The sequence below is a fragment of the Cynoglossus semilaevis genome, chromosome 3 (genome assembly GCF_000523025.1).
Source record: "Cynoglossus semilaevis isolate Cse_v1.0 chromosome 3, Cse_v1.0, whole genome shotgun sequence".
Taxonomy (NCBI): domain Eukaryota; kingdom Metazoa; phylum Chordata; class Actinopteri; order Pleuronectiformes; family Cynoglossidae; genus Cynoglossus; species Cynoglossus semilaevis.
The window spans coordinates 14,594,659-14,607,136 of NC_024309.1; the positions used below are offsets into that span (position 1 = coordinate 14,594,659).

General features: G+C 45.8%; 1 protein-coding gene across 1 annotated transcript in view; it reads left to right on the plus strand.

Moving 5' to 3' along the window:
• Window positions 1–9,562: 9,562 nt before the first annotated feature.
• The window catches only part of LOC103377441 (cadherin-9-like), an 81,719-nt gene continuing 78,803 nt past the window's right edge, over window positions 9,563–12,478 (plus strand). The window contains exon 1 of the mRNA XM_008308254.3: window positions 9,563–9,674. The gene's annotated coding sequence lies outside the window, so the exon portion shown is untranslated. The remainder of the gene's footprint in view (window positions 9,675–12,478) is intronic.

Sequence of the window (12,478 nt, forward strand, 5' to 3'; positions counted from 1 at the left end):
CGCCCTCTGATTGAGACACAGTGTGTCAGGACTATCAGCCCGTGCCATCTGCACACGTTGCCGTGTCCTCGGAGCTGGAATTGATGGAGATTTATTGTCAGAGATGATTAAAGCGCTGGCGTTGCTGTCGATGGCGGGAAGAGTGAAGGCGTGAACGCAGGAGCTTCCTGTTTCCTGTGAGACAGAGGAGACGATGAGGGAGAAAAATCCAAAGAGTCGCTGGAACTCTGGAGTTAGAAAGTCAGAAGCTGTGTTTGAAAAAGTCAGACTCAACTTTGTCATCAGAGAATATTTCATGGTTCTACTCTATCCCACCAGGCTCCTGTAGGGGGAGCAAACACACACTCCTAAAAAGGTAACCAGCAGACGAAGTCTGGTTTGATTGAACCCAACATTTGTTTGAGTTTGATCCTAACCTGCAAAAAAAATCTTAAAATGTTGCTAAAAAACAAACTATTTTTTTTAAATAACAAAGTGGACAAAACCACTATATATATATATATACAGTGATCCCTTGCTATAACGCGGTTTACTTTTCACGGTTTCGCTACTTCACGGATTTGCATCGTGCATTGTGTTCTGCATTCTGATTGGCTAAAAAGTCACTCCGCTTCTTCTCTACCTGTGCGCCAATAACGTTGCGGTTTAATATGTACACGTACGTAAAACAGCTTGCCAAATTGACATTACGTACGTGCAAATTCTCTTGCAATTTCGAGTTTATCAAACCCCATAATGTCGACAAAACGCTCTGGACCGGCAAAAGTACCTGCGGTAGGGACCAAAAGGCAGCGGAAGATGCTGTCTATCGGTGATAAAGTAAAACTATTGGACATGCTAAATGAAGGTAAAAGCTATGCGGCTGTAGGTCGGCATTATGGAATTAATGAATCTTCCGTTCGTTCCATAAAGAAGGAAGAAAAAAACATAAGGAAGACAGCAGCAATAAGTTTTAATAAGGATTCAAAAAGGGTTGCAACTGCCCGCAACAAGACCAGGTAATTTGTATTTTTTTCATAATCATTTTTAATTTTCTCCCGTTCACGGTGGGCGGTGCTAATCTCCGCAATTTGAAGCCTTCTGTTCACGTTGATGATTAAAATTATTATTTGACAGTACATTACAGAAGTTATTTGTTGAAACGTTTCTAAAGTACTTTTATTTTACTTTATTTGTGAAACAAATGGTTGAGACTGTAAAATGGTTTGTTCGTTCTTTCTCTTCTTTTTCTGAGTATTTAATTGTAAAAAAAATAAAGATTTCTACTTCACGGATTTTGCCTTCACTCCTAGTTATTGTTTTATCAGTTTGTCTTCAAACACAGATGGTCCATTTTCTCACATGGTTTGTCTCTGTGTGTGTTGTTAAAGTTACTGATACTGTGGTACTACTGTGGTACTACTGTGGTACTACTGTGGTACTACTGTGGTGTTGTTGAAGTCCTTCACAGTGAACTACAGAAGCCTGGTTGGACGTTTGTCCCCCAGGTTGACTTTCCGTCCCGTCCCTCTGAGCGCCGACTCTGAGTGGACACAGGTCAAACCTCATTTGACCTTTTTTGGGGGGTGGGGGGGGGGTGTCAGTGTTTTTGCCCAGGCGGTAGTGAGTGTGCAGAGACCCTGAGAGTCAGAGGGTAAATCTGCGCTGACTCAGAGCTGCAGACGGACTCCTGTCTCAGCTGATGAGGAGGTCACAGCGGCCGCCGGTCGGCGTGGTCACGGGAAGTCTCCGGGTCGCTGACCTTCCTCCTTCTTAGACGCAGCCACCAGGGCTGACCCACATTCCCGCCCGTCTCTCTGACGGTGGGCGCTCCCTGGAGGAGTGGGCGGCAGATGGTGGTCATACACCAAAGGCTGTAGATAACAGCCATTTATCACAGCGTCAGGACGCCGCCGCAGAATAAGGCCAGTGGACACGCGTCACAAACTCTCCACAAACTCTGGGCCCTTTCTCAAATGTTGCTCATAAATAATTCACTCTCTGACCGGCAGCTCAGCCTCCAGACTGCAGCACAGACCTGGTATTTAGCTGGAAATATCACTCCGCGGCTGTTTACGTCTGTGTTTCTGTGTCTCTGTCACCTTTAACCTTCCAGGCTTCAGTTTCGTCCTTTTGGAAACAAAATGTCCAAATTAGGGTTGGTATAAAACACCAGTGGATTTTGAGGCACAAATAAAGTTAATAAATGCAAAGATAAGGAAGAGGAGAAAACTGAAAAGGACGGAAAAAAAATGTCCTGCTTTATTTACTGAACAGAAACTTATAGGAAACCAGCAAAAAAAAATGGTTTGAAGAGGCTAAAACTCAAAGGCAGAAAAATCAACTTGAACCACTGTTGGGCCACGGACCGCATGTTGCAGCATCATCAGCAGCAGCAGCAGTAACAGCAGCAGTAACAGCGTCTCTGTCCTCAGGTCAAGGTGAAGTCCCTCTGAGGTCCAGCTGTTCACTGTAGCTCTGATTATAATTGACATTAATTCTTCCTTGTTGTGTCTGTTTATGGACTGTGCATAGGTGTGTGTGTGTGTGTGTGTGTGTGTGTGTGTGACCTTCTCTGATTACAGCCTCAGAGGAGACCTGGCAGATGATTAGGAGCAGTCAGTGATTGGACATTGGTGATGTGGGTCACGGCCCAGTGGTCGGAGCGGATCTGTCCACCAGAACAGTTGACTCACATTCACTCCTTCATTAGCCTCACTGTCGCCTCTGCTGGCTGTAATTAACATCATCAGGAGAGAGTCAGGGTCTGGAGAGTCAGGGTCTGGAGAGTCAGGGTCTGGAGAGTCAGGGTCTGGAGAGTCAGGGTCTCCACAGCAGCATGGAAAAGTCTGGAATTTTGTATGTCTTGTTAGTGGATGTGGATCATCTTTTCTAGGACGGTTCATTTCATGGTTTCAAGTGAAACTGTCAATCACTGTCAGAATCTTTCCTCCTTCATTTGACGTCTGTGTCCACAAACACTGACATTAAAGATGCCAGTGGACCGGACTGGACTGGACCAAACTGGACTGAACTGGACCGGACTGCTGCTGCTGCTGCTGCTGCTGCTGCTGCTGGTGCTGCCGCACCTGCTGCACCGCCCCGGTCCTGTGGCTCCTCGGTCCAGCATCTATCATGTCGCCCTGCTCTGATAGCTTTATTGATTTTACACTCGCCTCACGGCACCATCTCTCAAACTTTTCACCGTCCAGAACTAAGTGAGACGGATAGTTCCCACCACACTCTAAATAGATCATTAGCCAATAGGAGGAGGCGAACTGAAAGGCCCACAGATCCATATGGAGTGCGTCCTATAGTTGTAGAACTCAGTGCAATCTGTGGCCAAATGACCAACAAGAGTGAGGAGCAGCAACAACAGCTGTGCGATAAAAAATTCATGGTGAATTTGTTTGAAGGATGTTGGTGTCCGGGCTGATGATGGCGTGCAGCTGCTGCCTGTTACCTCCGACACCCGACGTCAAACCTCCAGAGACGCCGCAGAGAAATGATGGACAACGAGAAGTTAAAAGACGATCAGCCGTGAAGTACTGGGACAACAGTCGGACTTTATCTTTATCTGAGAGCTGCTGGCTTCAACTTTAACAAGTCAGTTCAGCTAAATGTTCCCTTCCATTATAGCTTTAGCTTTTAGCTGCCAATAGGCTAATATTTGGAGGAAATCGATGACTTTTTGGCAGGTTTTTTTTTTTTTTTTTTTGCTGGTATAAAAATATGTATGTAAATTAGCCTCTTCAATCCTTCAGCCTCCTTTAGCCTCCGGAGCTAACGACCGATGTAGCTTATCGGCTAGTCGTTGACCAGTCCTGTGGTTAATGCCTGGACATATTTTGGATCAAATGTTTAGACGAAAATCTTACGCTAATGAAATGTTATATTTGGTCTTTTTTTTGGGTGAAATATGGAAATTTACTCAAAACAAAAAAAATAAATGTAAATAAATAAAGGAGTGTTAATTCCACAAAAACCGTGGATTAAAACCAAACCAGCAGATAATTCTCAATGACTGGATCAGAGAGATTAAAGAGATTAGAATAATTTATTAGGTTAATACTCAGCATCAGAAAAAACTATATTAGATTTAAATTAGACTCAAAGGACGGTGTAAAAACAAGTCTTTTTTGTCGACTGTCTTTTCTCTGAAATAAAGTCAGTAAATTCTGCTCAGGACACAGGAGTCAGCAGCCGTCCTGACCCACAGTTCCCGTGGTCAGCGCTGACTCAGCTCTCCTAAACCAATCTTGCGTCCCGGCTCCGGCCAACATACACTCACTGTCACGGCCCTAATCCTGGATGAATAAACTCCTGTTAGAGCCGCAATTACAGCACTAATCTGGAGGCTGCTGCTCCCATTCTCTCCCAATCCTGGATTTAGGAGCGTTCTGGGAGCACAGGCATTGTCTGAGCGCACGGACGGACGCACAAAGGAAAGATTGGCTCAGTCAGTCAGCCAGTCAGTCAGTCAGTCAGGCAGTCAGTCAGTCAGTCAGTCAGGCAGTCAGTCAGTCAGTCCGTCAGTCAGTCAGTCAGCCAGTCAGTCAGCCAGTCAGCCAGACAGTCAGTCAGTCAGCCAGCCAGTCAGTCCAGGCAGTAAAGGAACATTTCCTGTTGGCTGAGGCTGGTTTTATTTTCGTTATTTTTTTTCCCCGTCTAACTTCCTTCTGGGAGAAGCGTCTGGTCGTGGCTTCCTGCCTGGACTCTGAGGGAAATCCAAATGTCAACAAGCTCATATTGGAACGGTGTAGTGTCAGGAGAGAAGAAGAAGAACAACAACAACAACAGTTTAGTAACAGAGCAGAACAGTTAATACAGGCCTGGGAACAGAGAAGAAGGAAAACCAAACGATCACAGATCACCAGGATGGAACAGAGAAGACGCAGCGAACGTCCCCTCGTCTGAGCTGTGCCCCACGGTTTGGATGTAGCAGCCAACATATTGTTTTTACCGTGGGCCAAATCTCCAGCCTACCTGGGCCAGATGAATAATTTGGATGGATTAAGAGGACCATTGGGAACCACAAGGTGGTGCTCTGTGCCAATGTGACCATGACAGGTGACCAGACCAGGGGTCGCTGACCTCTGGGTGAATTAATTTGGTGTCATTTGTTGAAGCACAAACCTGGGAGCTCTCTGTGAACACACACACACACACACTCAGTGCTGCTGCAGCAGCATATGTGCGATGAAGGTCAGTGATTTTAAACCAGGCACCACTACTGTAACTGCTGTTCTGCTACTGTTAGCTGTCCCCCCCCCCGCCCCCCGGCAGAGACAGAACACAGCTAATGGCCAGCAGATGGATGTGACAGAATGAGGATGATTTACAGGCTCAGAGCATAAATGAAAAGCAGCTCCAACCACACAGCGCTGCAGAAGAAGCCGCAGCAGAAACACCTCCATAGAGGAGGTTGGAAAGTAGGCACGAGGAAGAGGAGGAAGAGGAGGAAGAGGAGGAAGAGGAGGAAGAGGAGGAAGAGGAGGAGAAAGGTGTCAGTCAGTTAACCCTCGTCCATCTGGTCTTTAACCCCACCATCATTGTTGGGGGGGGGCAGTGAAAACCTGGAACAGCCTTGACACTGTGATCATCATCATCATCATCNNATTCTTTATGGTCCCAAATATCTGCTGACCTCTGGCCAGGTTTTCTGTCTGCTGTTAAACATAAACATTCTGCCACGGGGCTGGGCCTGGGGGGGGAGACTGGGGGGGCAGTTGGGTTGGGGGGTTGGTTACGGCCCTGCTGTGATTTTCATCAGGATCAGGAGATGAAATACGTTCACGATGTGATTTCAGTTTGGGAATGTCGGCGGTCGTGAGGCGTTGCCGTGCCTGCTGGGGAATATCAGATCAAGATGTGACACATGGGAGGAGTAAAAGTGGCAACGGGGGAGGAGGGGGGTGAATGGGGGGCAATAAAAGTGAGCATTTATGAAATAAGTGCTGAGGAAGGAAAAGATGCTCCTCTTCCCTCCTTCTTCCCTCCTTCTCTTCAAACATTGGAATTCAGAACGTTGAAGACGTCAGGAAGAGGAGGGAAGAAAAAAAAAGAGAAAAGTGGAACGATGAGTCGCTGCATCTTTTTTTTTTTTTCTTTTTTATTAGAGCGCAGAATGTCTTGAAGTTTAAGACGGCCATATTTTTAGAACCCCATCAACCTGGCCTTTATATAGCTCCATAAAATAGGCCTCTGTGTTTCATCACAAAAAGGAGTTTGAACCGAGGAACGACTGCTTTTGTTAACGCTCAACTCTCTGGAGGCGGCCGTTCACAGGCAGCCCAGGAAACATGAAGAACGGTACGAGATGAGGACGCTCCACTGAACTTTATTCAGACTGAGCCGAGCCCAGTGGAGAGAGAGCATCACAGAGTGATCTGGACCAGGGTCTGCCCCGGGTACAGGACTCAGGTCTAGTCACTGTGTCAGAAGCAAAACTAAAAACTACAAATTCTTTTTAGAAAATGAAGGAAATGAATAACTGTGAAGAAAAGAGTCGTTCAAATGAGCTGCTGTGAAGGTCACGAGGACGAATGTGATTGGCTGAAAACACCACAAGTGTTTGTCAAATACTGTCTTTTATTTTAGCATCAATAAAAGTAACGCTTTGTCTTCCTCTTTAAAATGTTCCTCCAATCAGCACGTAGACGACCGGCTTCCACGCCACATTTGAAAAGTCAAGAACAAAGAGTGAAGAGGAGAAGTCGTCGACAGTCACTCCTCAACAACCTTGTTTCCTTGTTTCCTCAACTCCCCGGGGCGTCGGTGGATCACCTTGATTTTTCTTAACTGATTCTGAGTGTGTGAGTGTGTGTGTGTGTGTGTGTGTGAGAGACGCCGTATCTCCGTCCACCTCAGACCTCTTTAGTATTTCTCCCACAGGCTCCAGCTTATTACAGAAACAAAGGAGATAATGAATAAATAAACAAAGTGAAGTGGATTGTGGGACGTGAACGGCATCGGTGACACCGCGGTGGCAGCTGGCTTCTGGTGGAACTCGCAGCTAAAGAGGGGAAAGTGAACACGTGACTGGAAATGAGGCCGATTCTGAAATCAAGACTGACTGACCTTGAGCTGTCAGCGTTGGCAGAACTTTTTTAAACGCCTGCTCGTTGTGAGTGAGAGGCGTGTTTTCACCTGTCCACAGACTTTTGAGTGTTTTCTGCTAAATAGGATCAATCAGTGAAAGCAATCCTATGGGGGTGAAACAGTGGTTAGTGCTCTTGCCTTACAGCAAGAAGGTCAGTGGTTCAATCCTGGGCTCCAGGTTCTCCAGGATCACATCAGTGGTCGACTGTTAACAGACCGTAGTTTTGGACGGTTGTGTCAGTGGTTGTGTGATGAACTGAAGAACTTTCCGGTTTATAATCTAACCGTCCATACAATGATCCGGTCGTACAGTACCGTCGCCTCCCGGGCCGTCGGTGTGTAAACACTGAAGTTGCCCATTAACCTAATTGACCAATCCAGAAAAGGGCCAATAAATAAGCAGTTACAGCCAATTAGAGCAGATTAGGTGAGGCGTCGGAGCTGGAAACCATCTGCTCCGTGCTCAGGTGCCTGACCTTGGACGAGTGAAGGCGACAGTCGGACGTTGCTGCTGTGTTTGGCTGCTCGTCTCCTCGTCTCCACCTCGGTGCGGTCGTATGATATTTTTACCAGGGTAATGAGTGCTGCGCTAATGCGGCGTGTTCCTGTTGTTCCGTTGATTGTCCTAAGTAAAGACATCGCGTCCCACGATGTGATGAGATCATTTGGACGCGTTAATGGACCAGAGAGCTGCGGAGAAAGCGGTGTTTGGAAACAGGAGCTGCCGCTGAATCAGAATCAGCAGATTTATTCAGAGTTAGGACACATTTCCTTGGCAGTCCACATAGATATGACCCAGTTCTGCTTCTTCACATCACGTCTTTTCTTCTGTTGGTGAAATAATCCCCTCGTCTTAATCTGTGTCACATCACTAAAAATAACTCCCTAATCTTAGATCTACGATTTAAAAATTTGTTCATTTTACAATTCCCTTCAACCAGACGGGATTTTTGGTCTAGTCAGAGGATGTAGTACATTGTTATGTGGGCCAAAAGATATGATGTGAAAAAGGAAAAATAAACTTCAAATTCTACCAGCTAACGGCCACCAGGGGTCAGAGATGCAGCCCACAACTTTGTGGATTTGCATTTTTAGGCCATGAAGGTTGTTGTGGTCCAACATCAGGACTCTGACTGACAGGGTTTCTTCAACCTCAGTGAATCTAAAGCAGTTGTGACGGACGACTGGAGTCTGAAGTTCTAAAACTGTCTGTAAACAAGAGTGTAATTCATGAAGACCTCCATCCAGTCTGCTCTGACGACGACTCACTGGGGACTCAAACTCTAGTTTTCCTCCCCCGCTGCTGATGCAAACTTCAGATTTGGCCTCGAAGCCAAGCTGAGGCAGAGGAACGTGAGAACCAATCGATGAAGATCTTCAGAGTGACTCAGTCTGGATGTTAATACAAACAACCAAAGTCAGAGTTTGGTTCACAGTCGCTCTCACCGTCCGTCACCGACCGAAACCAAAAACAATCACCCAGTACCTGTGATTTCATTATCGTTAAGGTTTTTCAGCGATGACAAAGATTCTGGTTTGACACAAAGAGAAAGAACAGGACAGAGAAAACATCTGTCAGTGTCTGTACGTCAAAATCACAATCTCACTCAGTGGAGTGGGTTCTTTCTCTTAGTCACAGATAATTCCCAGCTCTGACGTCTGAAGGCTGCACTTCATTCATTCCGACCTCTTCAGCTGTCAGTCCATACTGAACTTCACCATCGGAGACGTCACAGTGTGATCCGAAGTTCACTGCATTGAAGAAGAAGAGGAAGAAGAAGATACTCTGTGAGGAGGAAGTGACTTTGGAGGTTTTTGAATAATCATCTGGTGATTCGTCCAAACCAACGCCTCACTTCATTACATCTCTGACACAAGTCGTGTGAGAAAAAATTAACGTAGGAAGAATGATGTCATAACAGTGGACTGATGGGAAATGACTACAGGGAGGGGGAGGTGGTGGAGGAGGTGGTGGAGGAGGACTCAGAGTGATCACCCTCAGGAAACATCTGCCAGCTGGTTTGTTGCGACACAGTAGTCGTTTGTGGTAAAAGGTTCGTCACCAAATCTGATCCACATGTTGATCAGGTTTTACTGCAGTTTCCCTGGAATCAAATCAGATTCATATTTAACGCTGACGCCGCAGGTCGTAAAAATATGATGTAAGCACGAGGTTTCCACAGGTCCTTGAATTGAACTGACATTGAATTCTCTAACCTAAAAAATGTGTTAGCCTTGGTGTTAGCACGTCTTAAAAACTTGGTTTAAAGACTTTGAACAAAACACATCTGCACCAGGCCGCTTCCAATAGTGGAAGAAATGTGGCCCACAGTGTGGACCCTTTGCTGCTCAGTTTGGGCCTGGGGTCCTATTGTCTCGGTTTACTGTAGCACCAGGTCTCTGGACCAGAAACAGTCAGAAAGGTCAGAAGGTCAACGTGTCATGTAGGAAAACACTGACGTCCTGGGCTTTTGTTTTTACAGGAGAAACACCAGGTGAACACAGACATCTGCAGCGAGACCATGAGTGATGATGTCAGCGATGATGTCACAGCATGAACTGGAAACAGCTGGTACAGAGATGATCTCCTGTCGGTGAGTCCAACTACCGTTCTTTCTCTCGTAGTCGGTCAAGCAGATCGCATGATGAGTTCAAACGCGACACGCGGGGTTAAATGTTGGTGTAGGCTGGTCCAACTGATGGTCCAACAGGTCTGAGAGAATCGTTGGCGTTTTTGATGTATTTTGGTTGGTTGTACCTGGTGTGTCTGTTGGCCGTGTGTCTGTTGGCCGTGTGTCTGTTGGCCGTGGCTCTGCCCACGACCACAGGAGAGAAGTGAAGACGTTGCAGCGTGGAGTCGGCCTTGGGGCAGAACAGACTTGTTCACAGATGACCGTCGGACGGTCCTCGAACGGAGCAGGAGAAAAGATCAGCGCCTCCTACGCTCCTCTATTGTCACTGAATGTTTTCATGTTCACTTCATCAAGGACTGTGTGGAGGTAACAGTGCAGCGGCTGCACACAGACAATAGAGGCAGCCCACTGTTGACTTCCACTGGGTCCGTGGGTAGAAATGAGGCTGCTCGTCCAATCAGGCTGCAGCGAGAAACCACTCTGGTCACATGGTCCTTTTGTCTGTTTTCCTAGTGCGATGTTTCAGACAAATCTTTCTCCATGGTTTGGATTTCAAATGAAATTGAAAAAAATACTTAAACATTTTGCTGTGTTTTTTATATTTTTCATTAGCTGATTAGCGCCCCCTGGGCTAACGTTCACTTGTTTCTATTTTGGCCTTTTAGTTAATTTTGCCCTGTTTCTTTGAGTGACCCTTCATGTTGAAGACATTTGTGGTCAGAGGTCAGATTCTCTTCCTTAGCATTTTGCTAATTTGGTGAGTTGTGTTTGGACTCGGACTCGGAGTAAACTTTAACCAGTGCTGAAGTAATTAGTCACGGCAGCGTAGACTCTGTTTATCACTTCATTAAAAGGTTTTTCTTCTGACTTTTTCCACACAACTTAATAAAATGTCACACGTAGTGAAAAAAGAAGATCAGAAACCCGGAGAGGGACATTTGAATTATTCCGACTTTTTTCTGCACAGTTTGAGTCAAAGTAGCAGCAGGAAAGGGTCGCTGGCTTTTTCCAGGACTGACCTCAGGACCTCAACATTTGGAAAATGGTTCTTTTTTTTCTTTTTCGGTGCAGAGTGAGACTGCGTGTGTCCTAACGCCACCTCAGCTCAGCGCCGCATGCCAATTAAAAGTCGCCTCCTCCGTTTCCCACTCCGGCTGTGTTTCACACTTCCTGCTGCGTGGCTGCTGCAGGAGTCACTAATTCAAACCCCGTCTCTCACAGTCTCAGCCAGTGAAGGTGTGATAATGACAATATGTGGGCCGTGGGAAGCATATGAGTCTGTGTTCTGACATAATTATCTGAACCAGGTTTGTTTAGGTAAAAGTCGCCGGCTGTTCTCCGACGCCCGGCTTGTTATTAACTCTCAGATACTTTTGGAAAAAGTACTAAAAGTACAAATGTAACAACAGCTGAGGTTGTACACAGAAAGAACAGGGTGAAACCGGTTCTGTACTTTATCTTTACAAACGCTACAGCTAAAAGTTAGCTAGATAACCAGATCAAAACCTCAACCTCAGTTTAGTTTTAAACTCAGTCTAAGCTGGGAGTTGAACTGAACCCAAACCTGGAGCTTTAGTTAACTGTAAGATAAACACACAGCCTCAACCTCGAGTAAGTTTGAGAAACCAGGACTGTATGAATTTAGAGTGAAATCCTGAGGCAGATTATACATCGTAGAGTAATTAAACCTGAGTTTAGTTGATGAGTTAATCCAGAAGTTTCTCTAGTGGTCAACTGGTTGATTCATAACCAGGACTGGTTTCAGATTCTGCAGAATAAAGTTTACACTGTTTGATGTTCAAGTCCTGTCGATTAATGGGAGGTTTTAACGAAGCTGCCTGTAGTACATGACTTCACCTGTAGGTGTCAGCCACAGCTTCATACTGGTACTGAAAAGCGTCCTCTGTGGTCTGAGAGCTCAGACCTAATGTGGACTAATTAGAAAGGACCAATCAGCTTTGATCGGACACTCAGAGATTCAAGGACCCTTGAAGTCAAGGATCCTTGGGAGTGGACTTCACAATATTCTGGGAATCGATTAATGGGAACTGGGCTCCCAAGTGTTTGCTATTATGTCCTCAAGATGGATTGCAAGGGATTGTGGGTAGGTCAGTGAGGCCAGGGATACACGTGGAACTGTAAATCTATTTTCTGGAGAAAATAGTTGTCTTTTTTAAAACCCAACCTTTCACTCAGAACTTTTCTTTAATTTTAAGTCATATTGATCTAAACACATGCACAGAATAGGAAGGACATTAAAAAAAGATGTTATTGTAGAATTCTAACATTATCAACATTTTTACCAGTATCAGCCAATTGTTGGCTGTAATTTAGTTTCAAACTTTCTAAGTTTGTTTCTTCTGTTTGGTCACGTTGCTCAGTTTTAGCTTCACTTTTGTTGAACTTCTTCAGTGTCAGAGGTCACACGTGGATCGGTATCTTGACGAACTCTAACCTCGGTTCTTCTCCTGGCCAAGGTCACATGATGAACTGATGTTGAAGTTGAAAGTGGAGCGTTGTGTCCCCGGTGGACGGGGGTGACAGTGGTGCAGCAGCAGTGGTGACATTTGCAGTCCACTCAGCTGTGACCACAGAGGAAACAGAGGAAACACACTGTGGTCGGTCTGTGGTGTCTAACCTTGGACGCCGGGTCAGAGTCAGTACCAAGTGTCAGGTTCTGAACAGGAATGTTAATGCCCCTCTGACACATCCAGGTCCCTCTCACCTTCTCTTCGTCCTCACTTACTGTTTTTTTTTTTTTTTTT